The sequence below is a fragment of the Chelonia mydas genome, chromosome 4 (genome assembly GCF_015237465.2).
Source record: "Chelonia mydas isolate rCheMyd1 chromosome 4, rCheMyd1.pri.v2, whole genome shotgun sequence".
In the NCBI taxonomy this organism is placed as follows: domain Eukaryota; kingdom Metazoa; phylum Chordata; order Testudines; family Cheloniidae; genus Chelonia; species Chelonia mydas.
The window spans coordinates 103808590-103835149 of NC_057852.1; the positions used below are offsets into that span (position 1 = coordinate 103808590).

Genomic DNA, 26560 nt, shown 5'->3' on the forward strand with positions numbered 1-26560 from the left:
AAAATGTTCTATCAACCAGGCAAGGTACTAACAAGTTCAACAGGACTTTATTTTCAAAGTGGAAACCTCTTTACCAAGCTGCTGCTGCACCCTCTGTACCTCTCTCCCAGCCTCTCAACTGCTCCCCCGTCCTTCCTGTTTCCTGTCCTTTCAGACTCCCAACAGCCAGTGCTCCCAATTCTAATAATTACAAGCAACATCTAAACATCATACTTAGGAACTTAATTACTTGTAAACAGTACATGAGTCACTGATAGAACTCTGAATGAGAGAATAAAATATTTATGGCAAAGTTGGGCCTCAATCCTGTTAATGGATTACTCACAGTATATAAAGTTATAAATATGCATAACTGTTTGCAAGATAAGGGCCTAAGGGTCTTGGCTGTGTAAGAAGAAGGTATTTCAATTTTTTCACATCTGGTTTGATATAGATTTTGTGGACTCATTTAAATCTATATTTTCAATTTGTTTATGGCTTCATCCAATAATCAGAAATGAAAAGGAGTACTTGTGGCACCTTAGAGACTAACAAATTTATTTGAGCATAAGCTTTCGTGCATCCGATGAAGTGAGCTGTAGCTCACAAAAGCTTATGCTCAAATAAATTTGTTAGTCTCTAAGGTGCCACAAGTACTCCTTTTCTTTTTGCAAATACAGAAAAACATGGCTGCTACTCTGAAACCTATTCAGAAATGTGCATTTTTGGAGGGGGGAAAAGAAGTCTAAATTGTACTGAACTTTGCTGGAGCTTACTCGTGCATAATAAGATGAAACACAATAGCTGCAAGGTGGCATTTAAACACTAACACAAGATTTTTAGGTACATATATTTTTGGGTGCCGATTCAGTTTTGTTGTTCAACATGATTAACAGTTTTAAAATATGAAAGCTCTGCCACGTAACTTACAAACATATTGAAAACTATTTTTACTAATTTTGTCATGTAGAAATCAGTAATTGTCAAGTTTCAAAGTGCTGTGATTAGACTATTAAAGATTTTTAAATACAAAAGAATCTTTTGTTAATCAACATTTCTTCATAGTCACAGCAATGAATGCCTGTGTTGCTAATGTATATCATGAATATGTAGTGTTGATAATGTAACTGTATTTTCATGATTATCAGTAAACTTAAATTGTGGTTTTTGAACCACAGGGGAAAATTACATAACCTGAGGATATGAGTACACATTTCTGTCATTTTCAACCAACTTTAGAGGTGCCACAGTCAGCCTTTTAACTGGAAAAATCTCTGCTACCTACTATAATAAGAAAAGGATGCCTCAGAATTCCCTTCTAAGTAAAATCAGAATTGTCAAGTGAATGACGAACAACAGAAATTGTAAAATAAATTATGGTTTTCCTTACAGTGTGTGGAATGTAATCCTTACACTGTAAACAATGTAAGCTTGCTGTCATCATTACAGATGGAGCTTGGCTATTTGCCAGGATGGTCACATGACTGTCATATAAACTAAAGAAGCTTTGGTACCAAATATGTGAAGCGGCAGCACATTTAAGGCAAAAATATTTGTATGGATATAAAGACCATGTATGGAGCAAGAGAGCACACCATACACATTTATATGTACAGCTCCATGGGGAAAAAATGCTTGTTTTTTTCCACTTTGCACTGCTCATGTGCATTTCTGCCCATTAATGGATTTTTGCTGTATAAAACCTTCAAGTAGCTGATTTTTTTAAAAAAAGGAAAAGGAATTCACAGCTCCCTTTATTTTGTTTTCATACATCCTATAACCGGCTCCCCACCTCTTTTCCTGCTGATTCTATCTCCCTCCACACCTCTGCTTGCAATTTTGAGGTATTTTTGAAAAAAAAACATTTTATCTATTGAAGATGATTAAAAATCATGCTTTGCCAAAATGTCTTTCTACCACCTTTAGAAATATTTGGTTGTGGCAATTACATGTGGAAATATTCATTCGTGTATTTTTATCATTTATAAAGGACTACTACAACTCTCACTGCGATATTTCACAGAAATTAATTCACTGCATGTATTGAAAAAGTCTGCTGAACATATTTTATCATTGTCAGTATTGCAAAATGTTCTATATTAACATCTACTCTGTTTGATCTGTTACATTTGAGATGTTTCTCATCTATCCTATACTCTTCCCCTTCTCCACAGAAAACTCCTAAATGTTTAAATATCTGAAACTTTCAAAAATAGCACCACTCTGCCAGACAGTCTTTCTACTCAGCATCCTTCTGATAAGAACATTGCTTTCACAGACAATTAACCCAAAAGGTTTATAAGCCAATGTTTATGTTTTTAATCATTATGCACACGCGCAGCATGAGCACCAAGAACACAGACCTTGGCAACTTCAATGCCAGTGTGGCCTGAAACTGAGGTACTGCAGATAATAGTCTGTACATGGATGTACTCCCATTTTAATCTTGTCCGAGGACTCCCACACAAATTGGACACATTTAAATTAACTTTTGTTGTGGATTTTGAAATATCATACATTAAACAAGTGCAACCACAACATTTGTTATCCATGCTCATTATGAACCAAGTACAAATCTGGCAATGTATGGGTTACTAATGACCTGCAGTGTCAATCATTCAGGTCCCCATTAATAAATGCAAAATTCTGAGGCCTTAGACATGATCAAATGCTGATTATTTATTTAGTGGTTATTAATTAATTATTAATTTGTATTAACCACTGATCATGTATTAAATAATCATCAGGTAGGCTCTTTGGTATGAAAATTGTAGGTCCTGTGTCTCTTCCTTGAAGAAAACAAGATTAAAAATACATAAATAAATAGGGTACAACACAGTCACTATTTCTATAAACTTGGGTTTTTTTCCATCTGTGATGGGATGCTTCCATTTTGAACAAACAAATGATTTTGTGCTGTACTAAAAGTGATTCTTTTTCAAACTTGTGTGATCCAAAAAAAAAAATAATAATAATTTAGCGATGCATATGTAAGTCATTTTCAGTTATAGAATTTGTCAAAATAATGGAGAATCATGTTCTACTCACAATGGTTATGCAAAATGCTGACTTACTAGGAGGTTCTTTAGTTACTACTTTTGCTCACATGCTAAGATGGTAAGTTGTTCCTCTTAGTGCCTGACCCATGGGGAATATAATCATCTGACTTACAAGAGTATTAGGAGATAATATTTTAGTATAGGAAATCAAATTATTCCCTTTTCTCTCATTTGCTACTTGCATATGACTCTGGAAATGACTGTTTGCACATTCTTGTTGGTTTTACTACTCTTATTTTAGATGTGTATGCATGCTCAAGCAATTTAGTACTCCTTTGTATATTTATTTACTTTACAGTTTGCCCTGGGCACTTGATCTGTGTCTCCTAAAAAACCTGACAATTTAATGACTAAAAGATAATGGCATATCCAGTGGAATGATGATGAAGACCTCAAAACCACAGTGCTGAACCCAACCCTTCTCCCACTGAAGTTCATGGAATTGAGACCAGACCTATAATTCTTGCTACAGAAACCTTAAAACTCAAATGAGTCAACCTAGGAGACCTGGGTTCTATTTCCACTGCTGCCACTGATGTGCTGTATGTCCTTGGGCAAGTCACTTCATCTATGTGTGCTTAAGTTATGCTCCCAACTTTTGTCAATCATCTATACAGATTGTGAATTCACTATAGCAAGAATTGTCTCTTTCATCCCCTCGCCTAAGGGGACCTTGATCTTATCTGGGGTATCTTGGCACTACTGTAATACAGACAATATATAATAACAACTTGGGGTTAGAGATATTTGGCACTCTACTAAGAAAACATTAGAGTTAAAATGGATGCAAACAAGCAGCAATCAAATAATTTAAGATGTATTGATTGAATTTGGTCTTCAGAACATTGCGGGGAAAAAAACATTTAAAAAACCATAATTATACCTAATATCTATTTTGGTCTGAGCAACCACAAACCAGAAATGACAACAGGTATGTATCACATTCTAACAAGCACTGCACTTGCATTTTAATTACTTCAAATTTCTAGCCTCCAGGTAATTAGAGCTATCACAGCTGCTTTTATTATGAGAGAAAGAAAGAGAAACTGACTTGTTAAAATTATGGAACCATACTAAAGTCCTCGTTTCAACACAACTTTTGCCTGGTTCCATAACATAACATGTACCTCTGTATGCAGGGAAAACCAAATAATTTTAGAATATAGGTAGGTTACAGCCATGTAATAACATAGCATCTCAGCACAGCTTATTTAACCAGCTTCTGTTGGTAAAAGAGGCAAGCTTTTGAGTTTACACAGAGCTCTTCTTCAGGTCTGAGAAAGGCTAAAGAAGAGCTCTGTGTAAGCTCAAAAGCTTGTCCTCTCACCAACAAAAGCTGATCCAATAAAAGATAGTACCTTGCCCACCTAGTTTCTCTCATATCCTGGGACAAACACGGCTGCTACAACACTACAAACAGTTAAACAATGTGAGTCCCTACCATCTGCTTTTGTAGAAGAGTGCATACGGGGGAAAGAGATGAGCACAAATAAACTGCACGTGTATTATATAGTGCATAGCTCATTGTCAACATTGAACAAACCAGTTACGTTTTATGAAATTTTAAGAACTGTGGCAATTGTGTGTTGTTACTAAAGCATTTTACATAGTGCAGTTGAAAATATATATGAGCTGGAAGCAGCTCCATCAGAGAGCAGGCTGGAGACTGAACCTAAGAACTGCGTTAAATGGTTGCAGTTTATTATCAAACCAATCTCCCTGTGTTAACTTCATTTGTCTGACCCAGTTAAAGTCATTTTAGTTAAATTCAAGACCACAATAATTTGATTGGATTTTTGGAGATATAAGAAGTGTGGAAGTTGGGCATCTTTGAGGATCAGGACCAAAGTTACTCGTGATAAGGGTCAGATTCTTTGAAAAAAACATACTGCAGATTGAAAGAAAACCCTTGCCTATGTTTAATGTAAAGGAATGATGATCCAGTCCACAGAAAATAGATATGACAGGAGTCAATACCCCTGAGAAGACATCAGCAAAAGACACTTCCTTTAAATAAGAAGGGTGGGGGGGGGGGAATCAATCAAATGAGTGCCTCCATCATTGAGGAGAGATGGAAAAATTCCAGACAAAAACATTAAACAGGTTATCCTTCCAGCTAAGTTTTTTGTTTTGTTTTCCATTAGACTGCTTAATATGGGGAAATTGGGCAAATACTATATGATAGACACCACAGAAATAAAGATTACAGAATGAACATATGTGGCAAGTGATGAAGTGACTAGAGCTCCTGTCTACATTATTCCTGTCATTGATAAACAGCTAGGGTATGATTGGTGTGGTAACTCAACATAATCTCAGTCATTGATAAACACCTGGGGTTTTTATTCTGATACCCTTACTTACAAATAGCATCTTGTGCTACAAGCGTGGTCACGTTGAAGCTAATTCACAAATTCATACATACCAAGGCCAGAAGGGATCATTTTGATCACTTAGTCTGACATTCTGTATAACACAGACCATAGAATTCCCTAAAATAATTTTTAGAGGATATGTTTTACATATCCATCCAATCTTGATTTAAAAATTGTAATTGATGGAGAATCTACCATGATAAACTGTTCCAATGGTTCATCTCACTGTTTTAAAAAATTACCCCTTATTTCCAGACTGAATTTGTCTAGCTTCAACTTCCAGCCATGGGATCATGTTACACCTGTCTCTGCTAGATTGAATAGCCCATTATTAAATATTTGTTCCCCATTTAGGTATTTATAGACTTACTTACTTCCTGTTTGCCCCTAATTTATATAGTAACATTCTCAGCTATACCTTAACCAATCATTCTACTGAAGTTTACCTAACCAATCCTAACATATTGTAACATGATTAGCTAACCAATTATATCCCACCACCTTAATTAGTTTATACCCAGCAAAATTAATTATACAGCAGACAGAAACAATCACAGAACCACACAGAGACTGTGCAAATAAACAATAACAAAGTGGGAACTATAATGACAAAACAATACAAAAGTGAGGATTTCCCAACTACATCTATAAAGACAAAAGGGTTTCCCAGCTGTGTCTATGGATAAGTGAGTTCTTACCAAACAGAAAACTATCAAACTAAATTTCCTTTTACATCTTCTAGGCTCTTCCCTTTCCCTGGAGGTGATAGATCAGACCACCTTCCTAACAGCCCAGATTGCCTTATTTCAATATGACTGGTTTGGAATGTGAGGATGTGACCATACATTTCCCAGTTTGTGGCAGCTCCCACTGCTTAGCAAAAGGCCTTAGCTTAAGAACAGAGTCTCAGACTGCCACAGTGAGAGAAGGCCCTTACACAAGCAGACAGTGATTTTGATTCTTTCTTTTATACCTCTATAACCAGCTAAATGATAAACATTTACCTACATTCTTAAAGTATAGGCCTTTACAGACAGGCCTGAAGATCTATATCCTAGCACTCAACACCCCCCCACCTTTTTTTTTTTTCTTTTTCTTTTGGGATCCTCCTGCCCAGGTATCCCTGGAAAAGCATAGGACATATGGCGACACATTTCCTGATAGGGCCAGGCATCACGGTGGAATGCGTCGTTGCTCCATCTGTCCCACTGCCCCTTACGTAGAACCTTGCCCTGCACCTTCCCTCATATGGGCATACCACACCTATTCCAATTCTAAACCAGTGTTCCAGACTTCCCATTATAGTGGGCCCAAGGAGGTTGGGTCCAGGTTGTGTAGCACACTGTGGGGTGGAGAGGACTTACTACATTATTTATAGGTTATAATTAGTGGCTGTTCTCTAGGGGGTTGTGCCCTCATTGCTTGTTTTTATATGCAACGTAACACACAAATACAGTTAACAATACACCAGCTGCTATGATAATCTACAGCAGCACCAAGAGTCCTGACCACTGCAGTATGGTCCAACATCCGAACCACAACCAAAACACTGCCTCACCTCCTTCGACAGGGTCATGATCTTAATGTGTCTAGTTGCTGGCAGTTGCAACAAGCTGCCTCTGCAGGTTTTGAGTGCTTTTGTCCATGTCATAAGTCCGTTGAATGTCCACAGAGAAATGGGTTATTGTCCAAACCAACTTAACCACTTGGTATGGAATCAGGCCGTATGCCCTGGTTCGATTATGTACAGCAATAAGATTTACAGATTCGTACACCAAAGTCCAGATAGCAGTGTGTAGATGTGTGTAGTTTGGTTATGGTCTGGTGTAATTGTGCCCTCTAGTAATATGTACATTCCCAGCTAAACACATCATACACAGTACACCCCATTGTCCACCCCTTACTATAGGCCATTGGCTGTGCTCCTCCATGGCCATCAGGCAGGGGCTCATCCAAACATCTTCTCTGGATTTACACCATTTTACACACCCCTCCATTGATTCCCAGTGAGCAAATCCCCTTCTCATTATTCCCACAGGCTTGTGGGGACCACCTTAGTTGCCATTCCATTTCCAGGTACCACGGTACCACACAGGTGCTGGCCTCCTAGTTGAGCATTTTGCATTCCCATACACATCTCCCCCCCCCACCCCCGGTCAGCCTTTTGAAGCCCTCCCCCACCCACGTCATGAGGTTTTGTGTTCACTGAAACACAACAATGTTAGCAACAAGACAAACACCACAGACAAACAACGCAAAACATAGATCCATGATATTCTGGGTTCTTCCGCTGGTGCCAGCTTGCTTGCAGAGTGTCTGAAAAACAAAAGAAACAATTTCCACCCCCCTGGTGGGGAAAGGTTATTGCTTAATAATAATACCACTTTCTTTTACAAATCTCCTTGCTAATTGCAGGAAAAACAGAAAAATTACAGATTACAGAATGAATCTAGGCTGACCTTTTGTTTGTTTTATAGTTAGGATAGTGAATTACTCCACTCACTGGCTATTTATGAAATTCATGAGGTGGCGTACCTCAGTTTCCCCTCTTGTACAACAGACCAGGTTTGCAATAGTTTTTCTTCTATACCAAGCTTTAAGTTTATTCTCAGATAACTGAGCGACAGCTTCAGATTTTAGCACTGTACACACACACACACACACACACACACACACACACACACACACACACACACACACACACACACACACACACACACACCCTGTAGGGTTAACCTGTACCCCTTATTTTCAGGCTTGACTTGTTTTTCCACCTCCCTTTCCTGGAGGACCATAATTTGAGTCTCCTAGTAGCTTGTTTGCTGACCAGATGTATTTATTATTTGCAGCTCCTTTGTTTCTTTGTGCTGCCACTTATGGGCAGTTCTTCCCTTTTCCCATCAGCTAGGTAATTTGCATTCACACAGAGGCTTTTTGGCTTGCTTTTGGATTCAAAGCTATTAGCAGCTCAGAGACTGTCTTAAAAGGGAAACATTCCACTTCCACCAGAGTTCTGATTACTTTCCACTTTCATCTCCTGCTCCAAAACACACAGAGATCTGAAAAAGAAAGCACAACCTATTGTGGCTCCTTTTGGAGCCCTAACAGGATTTTAATTAAGTACCATGTTTTGTTTGCATTTCTTTTACCCCTTCTTCAATATACACTACACACATCCTGCACACATTCCTTCCATAACATTATATTAGCCATATCAATTTTACCCAAGGTGTAACTGCCTCCCCGATGTCCACAGAGTTTTCATGCACCCCTACCAAAGCGACAGTCCGATCCCCCAGAGCCACCCCAAGGCTCAGTGTTCCCATCACTGCTCCCCTTTTTCTTTTCTTTTACCTGTGCACACACAAAATTCTCTTTTGCCTAACATCCCTTGCACTGCAATTACTCTTTTTTTACACAACTATACCCTGATTACACTCCCATCTTGTACAACTAGAGACAGCCAAGTTAAGTTCTAATAGAACCCCCTTACATTCCTTTAGTGATTTTGATTACATTACCCAATAGTCAAATGATTTTGATCAGATTATCTCTCCACCTGCTGCCTGCAGCAGTCCCTTATAGACCATTTCTGTGGGAAAAGGGCCTATTTTCCCTTTATTTCCAGAATAGCTCTAAAGGCTTCTGGGGACAGAAGCATAGTGGTGGTAGTAACCACTCTACCTGACCCCCCTTGGATAATTTAATTACCAAGGTTCCATCCAATGTGACTGCACAGAGTTACATTTATATAACTGGGTTTTATCATTAAACCAAAAATTTCCTTCTTATAACACCACAACTGTTACTCTTTACCAAGTACAATTTTTGCCACACAGCTGCCTTAACCTTTACCTTGAGACTGTTCAAAAAGGCAGTAAAACATTTGTCTCCATGGTTGCCCATGGATCCTTTACGCCAAAAATTCCAGTGGAATACAGCAGACCTCCGTCATGCTTTGTCCAAAAAAACAAAAGCTTTTTACATAAGTATCCAAAGTACCCTCCATTAAAACTTCAGAAAAACAGAAGTGTGGAAGGGCGGGGTGAGAAGAGGGGGAAGAGGTGGACAGAAACCAATTAAGCCTGTGAGGTCAGTTTAAAGTACAGGCTACCAGCAGCAAATTAACTAAACTGAGAGAAAGAAGAAGGAAAAGAAGAAAAGGATATAGTTAACTCTGAGCCAAGAGTAGGCTCCCTGGGTTGAAACACTCGGGAACTCTTACCCCCAGGTTTTCATCCTGGCTCTTGGAGAAGAATGGGGGTTGTTACCTGTTCCTGCAAACCCTGCCATTTTTCACTTTGAAACCTTTCCTCCCCCTCCCCCCACTCCTCCAGGACCAAGTCCCAGCTCCTGTAATGCTGCCCTTACTTCAAACCTCTCACAAGCGGACTGAAGTGCCTCCTTTCCCTGGACGGCATCCATTCTCCATGGGCAGGGACGTTCTTCCACTACCCATGTGCCAAGAAGGATGGGCTCCTCAGCCACCCCCCATCCCACTGGGTCCCCTAACACTACCTCCATTTCCTTTTTAATCTCATCCCAGGTTGACCCCTGCACCTGGTATGGGCCCTGATTCTTCCTTATCCATTTATCAAAAAAATGCATTACCCCGGTTTGCCAGAAGCCGCAACTACCATCATGAGAGCTGGTTATACCCCCTCCAAGGGACTTTTGGGGAAGGGGACTTACAGGCTGCCAATCACCGATCCGATGTGATGCATCCAAGTCATGGCACCAAGATGTTAGGGGGCTTATTCCTTCCCCGTCTCACTTCCCTGGTCCTTCTCGCATGAACAGAGAGCAACAATATCCAGTGTCCGAATGTGCAAACAATTAGATGTTTATTGGGGTGACCTTAAACAGCAAGCTTAAATCCAAGTTCCTTTTTCCTTATTTTCGAATCCCAACATACTTCCTTTTTGCCCCTAATTTATATAGTAATATTCTCAGCTATACCTTAACCAACCACTTTTCTGAAATTTACCTAACCAATCCAAAAATATTGTAACATGATTAGCTAACCAATTATATCCAAAATAAAATTTTCTATCATAACAATGCAGCACTGCCTAAGAAAGACTCAACTGAGATGTAAAAGTGTAAAAATTGAAATTGCTCCTTTGAGAATGATATGCATATTGTGCCATGTTACAACATGAAGTTATCATAGGATCATCGTTGCTGTCAAACATGGTATTTGACTTATTCATTATATATAAAATATTAAAGTAGGAAGTCAGGTACCGTGCTAAAGTGGTAACAGTATACAACATCTGGAGATGTTTGCACATTCTTGTTTTGTTTTGGGTGATTCGCTTTTGGTGAAATAGGCCAATTTTTGAGTCCATAATAATGCAAGAAAAACACAAACAAACATTGAGTAGTTTTGCCTTTTGTTATAATTACATTTCATACACTTTAAGGTCATGTAAAAAGAGCTGTGGATGCTTATCTTTAAAGTCCTGAAGCCCCCTTAGCATGTTCATCATCTCTATTCGTTTGAGAAGAAATTGTCTGCTCCCTTGATGGGCCTTTTTCCTACAATAGGCTGCAAACCGCTAATGATCACCTGTTTCTATGATCTAGTCCTCACAAGATGCTGCAAATGCCAAGAGTTCCCTTAGTAGCAGTGCTCACAGCAAGTATATCAAGATCACAACTGCAGCATGAGGACAATGGAGTTACATCTGGAAATGTGATATACCTTACATATAAATCACTTTTATTCCACATGCAGAATCCTTAAAATTTGGAACATGTACTTAAATTGTAACTTTTCACAGAAAGTGACCAAAAGATTTTCAGCATGTTGTGAGAGAACTGGATTATATGTATATAATCAACTATACATACAATATGAATGGGGGCTAATTTAGCTACAACTAATCAGGAAAGAGATCTTGGAGTCATCGTGGATAGTTCTCTGAAGATGTCCACGCAGTGTGCAGCGACAGTCAAAAAAGCAAACAGGATGTTAGGAATCATTTTAAAAGGGATAGAGAATAAGACAGTTGGCCTTATATAAATCCATGGTATGCCCACATCTTGAATACGGCATACAGATGTGGTCTCCTCATCTCAAAAAAGATATACTGGCATTAGAAAAGGTTCAGAGAAGGGCAACTAAAATTATTAGGGGTTTGGAACGGGTCCCATATGAGGAGAGATTAAAGAGGCTAGGACTTTTCAGCTTGGAAAAGAGGAGAATAAGGGGGGCTATGATAGAGGTATATAAAATCATGAGTGGTGTGGCGAAAGTGAATAAGGAAAATTTATTTACTTGTTCCCATAAAATAAGAACTAGGGGCCACCAAATGAAATTAATGGGCAGCAGGTTTAAAATAAATAGAATAAAATTCTTCACACAGCACACAGCAAACCTGTGGAACTCCTTGCCTGAGGAGGTTGTGAAGGCTAGGACCATAACAGGGTTTAAAAGAGAACTGGATAAATTCATGGTGGTTAAGTCAATTAATGGCTATTAGCCAGGATGGGTAAGGAATGCTGTCCCTAGCCTCTGTTTATCAGAGGGTGGAGATGGATGGCAGGAGAGAGATCACTTGATCATTACCCATTAGGTTCACTCCCTCTGGGGCACCTGGCATTGGCCACTGTCGGTAGACAGGATTCTGGGCTGGATGGACCTTTGGTCTGACCCAGTATGGCCGTTCTTATGTTCTTATATAATCCACAGCCATCTTGTGCATTTAACCCCTCCCCTCTAAGATGTGTGGAAGCAACAACACCACAGAGTCAGGAGAAAAATCTGGCCTTGTTTAGGTAGACAAAAACAGCTGCAAACTGCAGTTTTACTGACTAAAATAAACAAAGTGAAAGGGCAAATTCGAAACAATCTCAGACTTTGGGTAAGTATACATGTTTGGGATGCTCTGAACCTACTGCTGCAGCATACATGTGTGTGTGTTCTTTAGACCCAATAAAAAAGCAGTTTTAGGTAAAAGCACTCTTGTTTGTACCAATCATTTATCAGATAAAGGAACTGTGTCTCTATTATGTCGCCTGGAGTGAGCCCAGTGAGGCTTACATCTTGCCAACTTCTCTGAGGAAGCTCATAGTAGGAAGGTGATATGGAAGGGGGGGGGGGGGGGGTTCAGCTGTTGTGACCTGCACTGGATGTGCCATGTTTGTCTTTCTTCCACAGGACAGAAGCGACTTTGTCTGTACAAAGTACAGCTGGTCTCCATATTGGAAGAGAAGATTGAAGGTCTGGAGCAACAGATAACGACCCTGCGTTGCATACGAGAATCTGAGGATTTTCTGGACAAAAGTCAGGATATGCTTCTACGGGCACAAAGCTCTAAAGATTTAGAGCAGGTTGCACAGCGGAGCCAAGAGGCCAGTGAAGAAGCTTGGCAACATGTGACCTCCAGAAGAAGAAGGGGGAATGTCCGGGTTCCAGCAATGCGGACACAGGTAACTAACCGCTTTCATGTTCTCTCCACAGGTACCATTGCGGAGAGTGGACCAGATGATACGTCTGGAGGGAGAAAAAAGAAGGAGACTCCGCTGGTTGGAAGGCATGAGATGCACTGTCCTGAGGTTGGGGGTTCCACGACCACCACTCCCAAGAGAAGGAGGCGGGTGGTGGTGGTCGGGGACTCTCTCCTCAGGGGGACTGAGTCATCTATCTGCCGCCGTGACCGGGAAAACCGAGAAGTTTGCTGCTTGCCAGGGGCTAAGATTCGCGATGTGACGGAGAGACTGCCGAGACTCATCAAGCCCTCGGATCGCTACCCCTTCCTGCTTCTCCACGTGGGAACCAATAATACTGCCAAGAATGACCTTCAGCGGATCACTGCGGACTACTTGGCTCTGGGAAGAAGGATAAAGGAGTTTGAGGCGCAAGTGGTGTTCTCGTCCATCCTCCCCGTGGAAGGAAAAGGCCTGGGTAGGGACCGTCGAATCGTGGAAGTCAATGAATGGCTACGCAGGTGGTGTCGGAGAGAAGGCTTTGGATTCTTTGACCATGGGATGGTGTTCCATGAAGGAGGAGTGCTGAGCAGAGACGGGCTCCACCTTACGAAGAGAGGGAAGAGCATCTTTGCGAGCAGGCTAGCTAACCTAGTGAGGAGGGCTTTAAATTAGGTTCACCGGGGGAAGGAGACCAAAGCCCTGAGGTAAGTGGGAAAGCGGGATACCGGGAGGAAACACAGGCAGGAACGTCTGTGAGGGGAGGGCTCCTGCCTCATACTGAGAATGAGGGGCGATCAGCAGGTTATCTCAAGTGCTTATATACGAATGCACAAAGCCTTGGAAACAAGCAGGGAGAACTGGAGGTCCTGGTGATGTCAAGGAATTATGACGTGATTGGAATAACAGAGACTTGGTGGGATAACTCACATGACTGGAGTACTGTCATGGATGGTTATAAACTGTTCAGGAAGGACAGGCAGGGCAGAAAAGGTGGGGGAGTAGCACTGTATGTAAGGGAGCAGTATGAATGCTCAGAGCTCCGGTACGAAACTGCAGAAAAACCTGAGTGTCTATGGATTAAGTTTAGAAGTGTGAGCAACAAGAGTGATGTAGTGGTGGGAGTCTGCTATAGACCACCGGACCAGGGGGATGAGGTGGATGAGGCTTTCTTCCGGCAACTCGCAGAAGCTACTAGATCGCATGCCATGGTTCTCATGGGTGACTTTAATTTTCCTGATATCTGCTGGGAGAGCAATACAGCAGTGCATAGACAATCCAGGAAGTTTTTGGAAAGCATAGGGGACAATTTCCTGGTGCAAGTGCTAGAGGAGCCAACTGGGGGGGAGCTTTTCTTGACCTGCTGCTCACAAACCGGGAAGAATTAGTGGGGGAAGCAAAAGTGGATGGGAATCTGGGGGGCACTGACCATGAGTTGGTTGAGTTCAGGATCCTGACGCAGGGAAGAAAGGTAAGCAGCAGGATACAGACCCTGGATTTCAGGAAAGCAGACTTCAACTCCCTCAGGGAACGGATGGGTAGGATCCCCTGGGGGACTAACATGAAGGGGAAAGGAGTCCAGGAGAGCTGGCTGTATTTCAAGGAATCCCTGTTGAGGTTACAGGGACAAACCATCCCAATGAGTCGAAAGAATAGTAAATATGGCAGGCGACCAGCTTGGCTTAACGGTGAAATCCTAATGGATCTTAAACATAAAAAAGAAGCTTACAAGAAGTGGAAGGTTGGACATATGACCAGGGAAGAGTATAAAAATAATGCTCGGGCATGTAGGAATGAAATCAGGAGGGCCAAATCGCACCTGGAGCTGCAGCTAGCAAGAGATGTCAAGAGTAACAAGAAGGGTTTCTTCAGGTATGTTGGCAACAAGAAGAAAGCCAAGGAAAGTGTGGGCCCCTTACTGAATGAGGGAGGCAACCTAGTGACAGAGGATGTGGAAAAAGCTAATGTACTCAAAGCTTTTTTTGCCTCTGTCTTCACAAACAAGGTCAGCTCCCAGACTGCTGCGCTGGGCATCACAGCATGGGGAGTAGATGGCCAGCCCTCAGTGGAGAAAGAGGTGGTTAGGGACTATTTAGAAAAGCTGGACTTGCACAAGTCCATGGGGCCGGACGAGTTGCATCCGAGAGTGCTAAAGGAATTGGCGGATGTGATTGCAGAGCCATTGGCCATTATCTTTGAAAACTCGTGGCGAATGGGGGAAGTCCCGGATGACTGGAAAAAGGCTAATGTAGTGCCAATCTTTAAAAAAGGGAAGAAGGAGGATCCTGGGAACTACAGGCCAGTCAGCCTCACCTCAGTCCCTGGAAAAATCATGGAGCATGTCCTCAAAGAATCAATCCTGAAGCACTTACATGAGAGGAGAGTGATCAGGAACAGTCAGCATGGATTCACCAGGGAAGGTCATGCCTGACTAATCTAATTGCCTTCTATGATGATATTACTGGTTCTGTGGATGAAGGGAAAGCAGTGGATGTATTGTTTCTTGACTTTAGCAAAGCTTTTGACACGGTCTCCCACAGTATTCTTGTCAGCAAGTTAAAGAAGTATGGGCTGGATGAATGCACTATAAGGTGGGTAGAAAGTTGGCTAGATTGTCGGGCTCAACGGATAGTGATCAATGGCTCCATGTCTAGTTGGCAGCCGGTGTCAAGTGGAGTGCCCCAGGGGTCGGTCCTGGGGCCAGTTTTGTTCAATATCTTCATAAATGATCTGGAGGATGGTGTGGATTGCACCCTCAGCAAATTTGCGGATGATACTAAACTAGGAGGAGTGGTAGATACGCTGGAGGGCAGGGATAGGATACAGAGGGACCTAGACAAATTGGAGGATTTGGCCAAAAGAAATCTGATGCGGTTCAATAAGGATAAGTGCAGGGTCCTGCACTTAGGACGGAAGAACCCAATGCACCGCTACAGACTAGGGACCGAATGGCTAGGCAGCAGTTCTGCGGAAAAGGACCTAGGGGTGACAGTGGACAAGAAGCTGGATATGAGTCAGCAGTGTGCCCTTGTTGCCAAGAAGGCCAATGGCATTTTGGGATGTATAAGTAGTTGCATAGCGAGCAGATCGAGGGACGTGATCGTTCCCCTCTATTCGACATTGGTGAGGCCTCATCTGGAGTACTGTGTCCAGTTTTGGGCCCCACACTACAAGAAGGATGTGGATAAATTGGAGAGAGTCCAGCGAAGGGCAACAAAAATGATTAGGGGTCTGGAACACATGACTTATGAGGAGAGGCTGAGGGAACTGGGATTGTTTAGTCTGCAGAAGAGAAGAATGAGGGGGGATTTGATAGCTACTTTCAACTACCTGAGAGGTGGTTCCAGAGAGGATGGTTCTTGACTATTCTCAGTGGTAGAAGAGGACAGGACAAGGAGTAATGGTCTCAAGTTGCAGTGGGGGAGGTTTAGGTTGGATATTAGGAAAAACTTTTTCACCAAGAGGGTGGTGAAACACTGGAATGTGTTACCTAGGGAGGTGGTAGAATCTCCTTCCTTAGAAGTTTTTAAGGTCAGGCTTGACAAAGCCCTGGCTGGGATGATTTAATTGGGGATTGGTCCTGCTTTGAGCAGGGGGTTGGACTAGATGGCCTTCTGGGGTCCCTTCCAACCCTGATATTCTATGATTCTATGATTCTATGATTAATTTATTCCTGACAGCCTAAAAAAACAAAAATAAAACCAGTTAAGTTACCGCTGCTTTAAGTTCCAAAAACCCTAAAAAAACAAACATATCAAGAACCTGAATCAACAACCATTGAAGTCAATGGCTTTTCTGCTGAGGACAATAATAAAGTTGCCAATTAATGAGTGTATGACAATGTTTTTGTAATGTGCTACTGGGCAGGGGACTGAGATTAATACACTCATTCTATATAGGCTAGCAAACAGTCATCCACATTGTAATCACTGGGCTTTCATCTTGTGATCTAGAGAAGAAAGGCCATGCTGTACATTTCATTAAGAGTAGCAGCTGGGTTTTGGTCGGTATGAGTGACTAGGTCTTTAAAAAAACAATCAAAGTGATCTTGCACATTTTACATATCAGACAAATGCGCACAAGACCAATTTACAACACGAGGCAGAGGTCAGAACTTTGGAGCCCTAAGTAGGGCATATGTCCCTTCCAGAAGCTGTTTATTTTTAAGGGCAATTTATATTATGTAGTTTACATGTAAAAGAGTAAAGAACTTTTTTTTTCTTTTGCCTTTAATGATAAGTACTGGATTCTGAAATTAAGCACAGCAGGTAGGGAGACCCTGCATGAATTTCAAAATATGTTGTACAGTGATGTCTTTTTTATTAATCCCTGGCAGTAACTGTCTTTTCATCTATCTGTGAGAGCGAACATCCAAGATTATTAATGTTTTCTCTGTTTTATAGGTTCAGAATGTGTCTACACTGCAAGAAAAAACCCTGCGGCAGCGAGTCCCAGAGCTTGGGTCAACTGACTTGGGCTCACAAGGCTCGTGCTGTAGGGCTATAAATAATAATGTATATGTTCCTGCTCAGGCTGGAGCCTGGGCTCTGAGGCCCACCCATCCTTGCCAGGATTGAGCCCGGGCTCCAGCCTGAGCAGGAACATCTATACTGCTATTTTTAGCTCTATAGCATGAGTCCTGCAAGCCTGAATCAGTTGACCCTGAGACTCACTGCCACATTTTTTCCAGTGTAGAGATACCCATCTTATCTCTTGAGCTGCCCTCAGCACCATAAAGCACCATACAAGTTCCCTAATCTTAAAAAAGATAACCCTGCACATGGTTCTATCCTTAAAGGACCCCTTATCCCCCATGATTTTCCTAATATGTATTTTTAATGTACTGCCTCTTTGATATCTGGATAGAAATTATTTTAGGATTAAAACTGGTTAGAGAGGGGCAAAAATTAGGTTTTGTTTTGACAAAAACAAATCCCAGATCTGGGGTAATTCAGATGTTGGTCCTATTTTTATCCAGTTGTGGCGTATTTCAGAAAAAATAAGTGAAGCAAATCAAAACTCTATCATCCAAATTATGAGGACAACAATGTTTAATTCTTGTTATTACTTATTTAGATACATCAGGTTCAGTCCTCATCTCATTGAAGTTGGTGGCAAAACTCACGTTTGTTTATGTAACGCTGGCTGGTGAACACCTACTCACATGAGTAGTTCATTAAAGTCAATGGGACTACTCATGCCAATGCTCACTGGCATGAATAAGGGTCACACAACAGAGTCTCTTTTGAGTTCTAGATGAACAAGAGCTCTTAGCAGATACAGGGCTGGAACCTGGGGGTGTCTGGGCCACTGACACCTCCACATTGCCAAGAAAGGCTTAGTCTGGGCTCCCATGAAATAACCCTGTTTGTCTAGGCTCAGCAGGAATTACCACCCAGCAGGACCCTAGTGGTGGTCTCTCACAGCCCCCTGATTGGCTGATACCAATACTTAAACCAGGAAGCCATGAAGGAGAGCTGTCTGAGCAACACCACAGACCCTGCTTGTGATAGACCTTAGACTTCGGCTTCTGACTGTGGTTTGACCTTGATTTTGCCGTTTAATTGCTATCTTTAACCTGGTGCCCAGCTCCTGCCTCCTGACATTTGACTTTCAGTTCACCCTCTGGCCTGTTTCAGACTCTGACTGCCAGGTACCTGACTCAGCCTGACTCCCTACTACCGTTCCGACCACTATTTCTGACTGCCCTCATCCCAGTCGTGACAAGAGCAAGCCCTTTGTATTTACTGTACACAGTTGTACAGAAGTACATACATACATTAGTTGACAGTTTAAGACAGGAAAAAATTATGCAAATTATTCATAGTAATTTTATATGTAACTAATTAAGTACATTTTTTAAGAAAAGATGCTAGAATAGAAAAAAAGTAGAACAGTGATCAAACATAATGATTCTCACTCTCTTTCCATCACATATTTCCACAACTCACATCATGAGAGTTTCCATAATGGAGTGTACGCTTCTAGTAACCAAAAATGAACTGAAAGTATTTTTAAAAGGAGCAACACTTCAATAAAGCTATACATAATGAGTTGCACATAGTAGAAGATAAATGTTATTAATATATATTGAAATATCCTTCCTTCTAATTAAGACACTATCCTTAGGAGTCAAGCAGTCTCACATTATTGATTGGTTAATATAGTAGGGCTATGGTATATCTGAGTTTTCTATTCTACAGTAGATTGTACTGAGATACAGAAGTGATATAATACTATGAATTCAAAGGCACTAGACCTCCTTTGTGAGAAAATAAATAAATCTTGAGGTTAAAGTTCAATTTGCAATTTAAACACATCTGAAGGTAGCTTGGAATGAAATGTTGACACCATTAGAAATTGTAATTTGAACAGATATATTTTTAGATGCAATTGGACTTACGAAAGTATACACAGGACAATGCACACTTCTACATGATTTGTTGATTGAGAGCTTGTCTAGTGCTTTGTGCTTCCATTTTTTATTATTCAGTAAGAGTTCAGAGAGAAATTGGAGGGGAAAGTGTTGACACAAGAAAAAGGTACATACAATTATCACAGCTGAGAGGATTACAGTTCAATCTTTTCCGTACAGGTCCTGAGTGATCCCATCTTCAAAATAATAATAGTAATTGAGGAAATTATCTAAGTCTTTAAAAATAAAATACATTCTTATGTGCATCCCGAGTTTCTTCATTTACAAAAAAGCTCAGAATTGAACGTATCACACTTCAGATGTTCACATGAAAGGCTACATTGAACAAATAATTATGTTTTATTCAGTTTTACAGGCATGTGAATGATAAAGTATCTTGAACCAAATGATTGCAATTTAAAGTTGTATCAAAGCCATTCAAGGGAGGGAGGAGGATACAAGGTGTTTCTCCAGACTCTCCCATTCACACACTTTAGCCTCAGTGGAGGTCACAGACACAGTAAAGCAAAGTCACTGCTTCAGGCTAGCATTGTATGCAACCCTAGCCTCCCTAAGAAGGAGTAGGGTGAGCATAAATAATTCCTCCATCTTCCCTCTGGACTGGCCTGGAACAAGGGGAGTGCACACTTAATCCAGTTAAATGGTGCCCCTTCAGTTTATGGTACCTACCACCCTCACTGGAGGAATTCTGACTGAATGAGCAAACATTTCTCCTGTGACTTTCATTGCAGTGTCTTCTATGCACCCTACTCCAAATCAGGTTGATGTAATTAAGGCACAACCTAGACTTAAAACACTGTTGCCAACCTCAAGCATTCAAAAATCACAAGTCAGGCTCCAAAGATAATAAATGTTGAGTTCTTTTCATTTGCCTTTTGAGCTTTTAGAGTGCACTTGGGTCAAGTTTTCAAGATTTCCTCTACAACCATAAAGACTAGAAGCTTTTATATATATATATATATATATATATATATATATATAAAAGCTGAGATTTTCACATACACACAGGATTCTAGAACCTGGGCTTCTAATTAAAATACCAAATATTGTGAGACTTACAATAAAATCATAAGACTTGGTGACACTGTAATTGTTTGACGGGTTAACTGATGGATGGTGCACCAAGACCAGCAATTATCCATGTATGGCCTGTGGAGAACAGACAAATCACATGGTGCTAGCTTATCCTCATTTTCAGAAGCTGCCTGGAAAATCATCAGGAAACGGAGGAGATGAGCTAGCCATAGGCTCTGTGATTAACTCAGGTCAGACAGTTGCAAGGATGGGGGTGGGGAGGTAGAAAACAGTCCCAGAAGGTTAAAAGGCCCTCCTCCCTATCAATGGAGGAGGGGTAACTACAGGTCAATCAGGTTCAGCTGAGAAGGAGTTACCAGACAATCAACTAGGATCAGCTGAGAGGGAGTTACCTGAGGTCAATTAGGATCAGCTGATTCCAACTAAGGGCTGCCTGAGACCTTTTTAAACCCTCCCCTACGGGGGTGGGGGGCAGGGGAATAAGAGTCAGACAAGCTGCCAGTAGGTTAGGAGCGGCAAGATAGTGAGCCTCACTGGGGGGAGGCTGCATTCCCTCCCATAAGGGAAGAAAAACAAGACCAAAAGACTGGCTGAGAGAAGGAATGGGCTGCCCCTGTGCATCCTAGAAGGACTGTTTTACCCAAGCCCATCTCACCAAGGTGAAAAACAGCTGAGGCTGGTGAGACCGAGAAGGTACCTTGCCACAGCTCCTAAAGCTTTGAAACAGGGAGGTCTGTAGCTGTGGAGACAGAAGGTTATATCTTTAAGGCAGTGACTGATGTGTGTGAGTTTTGCCCCGGAAGCTTTGAGCAAGCCAAAGACCCATTGTGGACTTCACTCTGCTGAAGAAGTCCTCGCTATCACACTCAACTTGAAATGTTTTATCATATATTTCAATTCAATATGTTTCCAAATTTTTTTTAAATGGAGTCTGATAGTTTCTATATGATCAAATCATTTGCTCCAGTGGAATGCAAGGAAAAAACTTCTCTATGACACTCCAAATAATAATAGAACATTGTCTTTTATTTCATGAATCACAATGCACACTATATTGTAACTGAGAGCCCCAGCCTCACTGCATTTTTCTGGTACTGTTTTAAACCAATATGTAATGAGATTATATAAACTAGATATAAATTATTTAACATGTGATAAATAACCAATACCCTACCAATAATGAGCTGTTCTCCTGCCACAAAATGTATTAAAAATAACCTCACTCCAATTGTATATGTAGCACATATCTTGGAATATATACAACACGTCAAATCATATTTAAGCAAATATAAAAATATTCAATATTTGAAAGTATTGAACACTGAGATTTTGGTATCTGCTGGGAAATTTAAAAGTAAATAGGAATGGTTCAACCAGGATCTTTCATCCAATTCAGTTAACCAGTGACTTGAGCACATTCCTAAATGAGAAATAATGCCAGTGCTCTTTCTTTTGCAAATTGACTGCCTTACTAAAATGAGGGCAGAGATCCTTCCTTGACTGATTGTGTAGAAATAACCGCCCCCCCCCTTTGATCTAGTTTAGCCAAAAAATGTTTATCTTTGAATTGTAATGGCTGGATTGTCCTGAAGAGCAGATTTATATCTATAGATTCACAAAGACATTAGAACTAGATTTCTAAACAGCGCTACCCAAGTTTCCCTAGCATGTATAATTATTTGCAGTAGGAGTCGTTTTTATGACAATATTATTTTCTAAGAGCTGCAGCTATTTAATTTCTCTGGTCTCTGAAGAAATATCAGCGATCACAGCGCTATCAGCCAAAGATATTTCCAGTTTTGTCTTTCAGCTCTTGATTTCTGACTATCGTGCTGTTGAGTTAGACAAGCACCACAAGGTGATGCTAATGTTTTTTGATAGCTGGCCCAGACAAGCCCTCAGTTTGGATCAGAAACCCAATAAGACCTGATGATTATGTATGTTATCATATGTATACTATAAAGTGTATCGCTGAAATGAGAATAGCTGGTTAAAGGCCATATCCACATATAAAAGCCTGAAGGCATGGCTACATCAGAAGATGCAACATATCTGCTAGACTACCTATGGGTGATCCAGTCTGGTCTCTGTTTGAGTCCAGAATGACCTATTTTTATTTTATTTTAGTGCATTTGTTATACTGTTTTAGTATTATGCAATAATTTTAGGGGTGGTTCTCCCACCAAGAGCCTGAATCTTTGACTGGCTCATCATAGAACATCATGAAAACAAACAAACAACATAAACCATTTGTCCATAACCAATAAAACATACATTAATTTCACATGGCACCTTTGAATAATGTTGAATTTCCTGACCTTTTTTGTATTTAAATTTGTAACTGTCACATGAATGAGCAAGCGAACAGGGGACCACAAACAGGGGAGTTTGAGAGGGAGTTGGAGATATAATATAATTGCTAAGATTAGGAAGGACCACATTGCCAGTGCCAGTGCTGCTCCTGTCTCCTCCACCTGCGCCTGCAACCAGACAGTCAGTCTAACCATGGATGCCTCTACCCAGATCCTTGTGTGGATTTTCAGAGACTGTGGCCTTCATTTCCCACTCACAGAAAGCCAGGGTGGGGGGACAATCCAGTGTGAAAGGTGACTGCTAGTGGAATCTCTCAGGAAGCAGGTAGGAGAGTTACAGGAGGAGGTGGCTAGGCTGAGGAGCATCCGTGACCACGAAGAATTCATTGACAGTATTCATATGGAGACATCCAAGGCTGCAGAAGCTATCCAGCTAGAGAGGATTGCTGTCATAGCCCCGAGGAAGGAGGATAGGGCTCTGTCACAGGGAGGAAACTGGCTGATGATTACTTCTGGCAGCAGGCAGTACTCCACCCCTACTCCCAACCTATCCACCATTGTGATGAAAAAACAATATGCTGCCCTGGCAATGAGCCATGTGGAATCACCCCCAAAGGTGGAGGAGGAGAAGCCATGTACCCCAAAGGATGGGAGGATCTCAGCCACCACTCCCCGGAGAAAACATGTGTTAGAGGTCGTTGGTATCTCTCTTCTGAGGGGGATGGAGGCAGCCATCTGTCACTCTGACATGGCATTCTGCCTACCAGGGGCCTGTATCCGAGATGTTACGGACGGATTGTTGAGGCTCATCCAACCCTCTGACTACTATCCCACGCTACTCATCCATGTGGTCACTACTGTTACTGGAAGGTATGATTCTTAGCAGAACAGAAGTGACTACAGGGCTCTGGGAGTCAGGGTGAAGGAGTTTGGAATGCAGGTGGTCTTCTCTTCGATCCTTCTGATCAAGGGTAGGGGCCCACGCAGAGACAGATGCATCCTGGAGTTGAATGTCTGGCGCCAAAGATGGTGTCACCAGAAGGGCTTCAACTTCCTTGACCATGGGATGTTGCTCCAGGAGGAAGGACTGCTAAACAGAGATGGGGTCCACCTACTGAGGAAGCAGAAGAACATATTTGGATACAGATTGGCTAACCTAGTGAGGAGGGCTTTAAAAAAGGTTCGAAGGGGGAAGGTGACCAAATCCCACAGGTAAGTCAAAAACATGGAGATTCTATGATTCTATGATTATTGGTGTTCCTGCTAGGGCTAGTTGGAAAAAAATTCATTGAGTGTTTGTTGTTTTGTTTTTTAAATGAAAAATGGCTTTTTGAACTATTCAAAAATATATTAAAATGTTCTCCGTCATTTTAAGTTTACAGATTTCTTCTCCCCCCCCTTTTTTTTTTGGTCAAAATGATTTGAAATAAAAATCTGGTTGAAAGTAGCTCTGTTTACTGTTTGTGAAGTATTCAAGAATGAGTCCTTTATGTTATTTTATTTTATTTTTTATTCAGGTAAGTCATAGACTTCATATGCAGTAAAGTATACCAGAACATTTGGGTTAGAAATAAACAAGTTATAGGGATATGATGAAGTATTTTTATGGAAGTACAGGAAAAAAAATTGATGTAGTATCCAAAACATTTCCCAAATGTCCACAGATGTAATTTTTATAAAATATGCACCTGTTTTTCCTGAACAGAAGTTGTCATCCAAAAATTCTGCCCTGTACAGTGTATAAGGGCTGATGTGAAAACAGATGGGCTTTCATCTTCATAGTGATGTCTAGGAGTCCAGAAGCAGAGAAGAGGGCCAAAAAGAGTTGGCATTCATCTTGTCTCAGCCATTTGGCATACACTTAGGGAACTGTAGAAAAATGTGTTTTCTTTGTATCACCATCTGGAATTTCCTGGTGAACCAGCTGAGTAACATGTCAAATTTAGCTAGTTATTACTATAAGAAGCACATAAAAGAAACTTGTTGAACACAAATGCTGAAACCTGAAAAGATTTGCCTAACTGAAACTCTGGTTCTCAGCACTCTGGTTGAAATGAACCAGTTTTTCAGTGTACTTAACAGTACCCCGATATAACGCAACCCTATATAACACACGAATTCGGATATAACGTGGTAAAGCAGCACTCTGGGGGGCAGGGCTGCGTGCTCCGGAGGATCAGCGCATCAACGTGTCTGGCTCTGACATGCTGCTCTGAGCGGCATGTTAAGGGTGCTGGGCCAGGGCTGAGGGGTTGGATAAGGTGCAGAGGGTCTCGGGGGGTGGTCAGGGGACAGGGAGCAGGGGGGGTTGGATGGTTCGGAGGCTCTGGGGGCAGGGTGGTCAGCGGATGGGAAACAGGGGCGTTGGATAGGGCGTGGGAGTCCGATAGGAATCACGGCAGTCAGGGGACAGGGGGGTTGGGTAGGGGTGGGGTCCTGGGGGTGATTAGAGATGGGGGGGTCAGGGGACAAGGAGCACGGGGAGGTTGGATGGGTCGGAGGTTCTGAGGGGTCGGTCAGGCGGTGGGAAGTGACTATTAATAATGGAAATGCTCGAGGCCAAAGCAAGTTCGATATAACGTGGTTTCACCTATAAGGCGGTAAGATTTTTTGGCTCCCAAGGACTGCATTATATCGTGGTAGAGGTGTATATTTACTGGGTAAAAGACACAGCAGAAGAGTTGAGAAACATGAAGAAATATATCTTGCACTCTAAATACATACACACAACCAAAGATGTACTCATCATGAGCTCTTACATCAGCAACTTCCATTACCATGATTAACTATCATTAAGGCCATAACAGAAATGAATAAACTCCTTGTTTAAAAGGGCATTATTTTAATTCTGGAAAAAGTTAAGTGAAAAGGAAAAAAAATACTCAGCTTGAAACAATTTATGTTCCTACTTTTAAGAGGAAACTAGAAAATTTAAAACTTTTACATTATTAGATTAATAATTAGGTTTAACAATTTTTTCGTTATTCCATATAATTCCCCCTCTTATTTTCCCTTACATTTCTCTCCATCTTTTATTACACCTTCTGAATATTTATTGTGATGTGGTGTACATTTAGTCTGTCCTCCTGGGGTGAATTTTAGGGTTTGGACACTGGACATTTAGTATTATAAGTGTTAGCCTCCAAAACATGATAATACTGAAACTCTGCTCCCATTTTCAACAGGTCTACACTGTTGTAATTTTGCTTATTTCAGTGAATTTACTCCTGATTTACATAAGTGTAATGGATATCACAGCTAGTATCATGGGTCAGGTCTTGAGGAGAAGTCACTAAGTGGTGTTACTGCAGAAAATAATCTTAAATTTACAGTGGATCAAACAATGTGATGCTGTGGGGAAAAAGGTGAATATCTTTCTAGGGTATATTAACAGGAGTGTTGTACATAAGACACAGGCATAATTGCTCTGCTCTTACTGGCTCTGATGAGGCCCAGCTGCAGTGCTGGGTCCAGTCTTAGGCACCATGCAGACAAACTGGAGGGAGTCCAGAGGAGATCAAGAAAAATTATAAGTGGTTTAGAAAACATGACCTGTGAGACAAAGTTGAAAAAAACTGGGCATGTTTAATCAAGTGAAGAAAAGATGGAAGGGGACGTAACAGTCTTCAAATTTGTAAGAGGTTGTAAAGCGGGGACTATGTTCAATTGTCCTCTGTGTCCACCAAGGGTATGGTGAGATGTAATCAGCTTAGTTTGCAGCAATGGAGATTCAGGTTAGACAGCTGGAAAAAAAAACTTTCTAATTATAAGCATAGTTAAGCACTGGATAGGTTACCAAGAGAGGTTATGGAATCCCCATCCTTGGATATTTTAAAGACCAGGTTAGACTAATATCTGTCAGGAGTGCTCTAGATATATTTGGTCCTGCCTCACCATGAGGGATGGACTAAATGACCTCTTGAGGTCCCT

General features: G+C 41.3%; 1 long non-coding RNA gene across 1 annotated transcript; it reads right to left on the reverse strand.

Annotated features, from left to right (window-relative positions):
* Window positions 1-251: 251 nt before the first annotated feature.
* LOC122465548 lies at window positions 252-9107 on the reverse strand. The gene is made up of 3 exons (XR_006290475.1): window positions 8865-9107; window positions 3509-3514; window positions 252-261 (listed from the first exon to the last, which is right to left on the reverse strand). It is a non-coding gene; the product is annotated as an uncharacterized LOC122465548 (long non-coding RNA).
* Window positions 9108-26560: the final 17453 nt, after the last annotated feature.